Below are 1,277 nucleotides of genomic sequence, written 5' to 3' on the forward strand. Positions count from 1 at the left end.
GGAGGGACCTGTCTGGATGTGGGGAGGGGGGCGCGGGCAGAGCATGGGGGTCTTGGATGTGGCAGGGGGGCCCTGGTGTGGGGGTCAGTGCAGTGCATGGGCAAAGAGGAGCAGAGCTGCCTGTCATGCAGGCTGAGAAGCCCAAACTCATCTCATGGGTGAGTACATCCAGTGCTCAAAGTGGCATTTTGAGGCTTCAGTGGCAGCACTGGTGGCATTGCCACCAGGGCTCTCAAGACAATCTTCTCTCTCCCATGCAGGTGAGTTGGGCATCAGCAAGTGCAGGCAAGGACAGGGGCAAACAGGGTCTGTGTCCCCCACACCCCCCAGCCCTAAGCCCTACAAGGTATCCTCACACAGCACCACTCTGAGCCCCTGCCCTGCCTGGCACTGCTGCACAGTGGCCCTGACTCGGGGCAGAGGCACCAGCCTTGACTCAGTGTCCCAGCAGAGACCAAACCCAAACAGGTGCCCAGTCCTGCTCAGGCTGTGGCACCTTATCAGGCCCTGGCAGCACTGAGTGCCCGCCAGGGAGACTGTTGTGTCTGGAGGCAGTGGGGGCACGCAGGGGAGGACAGAGTTCCCTCACCTCTGCCCAGACACTGCTCCTCCAGCTCCCTGTCCCAGCACCATCCCAGCACCATCCTGTAAAACTGACTGGGGCTGGGCTGGTGCCCCCCCCAGTTGTGCTGCCCCCAGCCCAACCACAGCTCTGAGGCCAGGCAGGGGCTCAGTGCTGGTGTTTGGTGCTGAGGTCCTTGCCTGGGACAGCCCCATGCCCCCAGTCCTTGATGGGGGGCTCTTTGGGATTCCTGAGGCTGTGGGGGCCCAAACTGGCTGCAGCTCCTCAGCCACACACCCCAGCAGGCTCTGGAGCTGCCACAGCCCTGGGCAGAGGTTGCAGGCCAGCAAAAGGCAGGAGCAGGAGGGTGCTGGGGGTCAGAAAAGGCTGTAGCCCCCACCTGAGGGTGGCTCTGATGAAACCAGTGAGACCCCAGGCCCTTTGAATGTACTTTGGGACATGATGCCTGCACAGATGCTGCAGGACTCCAATACCAGCAGCAGGACAGACCTCAGGGAGGACGCACAGCCAATGCCCTCTGCTCTCAGCCAGCCCCCTCCTCCACTGCATTTACTCCCCATTTCCAGGCAGCTTCTCCTCCCCAGTCCTCCCTCGCATCCATTCTGGCATCTCCTCCCTTCCTGCGGCTCCCAGTGCCCCCTGTCCCCGGGCTGGCAGCACAGACGGTGTCCGGGCGGCGTGGGGGCTCAGCACC

This window comes from Geospiza fortis, unplaced genomic scaffold (genome assembly GCF_000277835.1).
Source record: "Geospiza fortis unplaced genomic scaffold, GeoFor_1.0 scaffold1683, whole genome shotgun sequence".
NCBI classification, from domain to species: Eukaryota; Metazoa; Chordata; class Aves; order Passeriformes; family Thraupidae; genus Geospiza; species Geospiza fortis.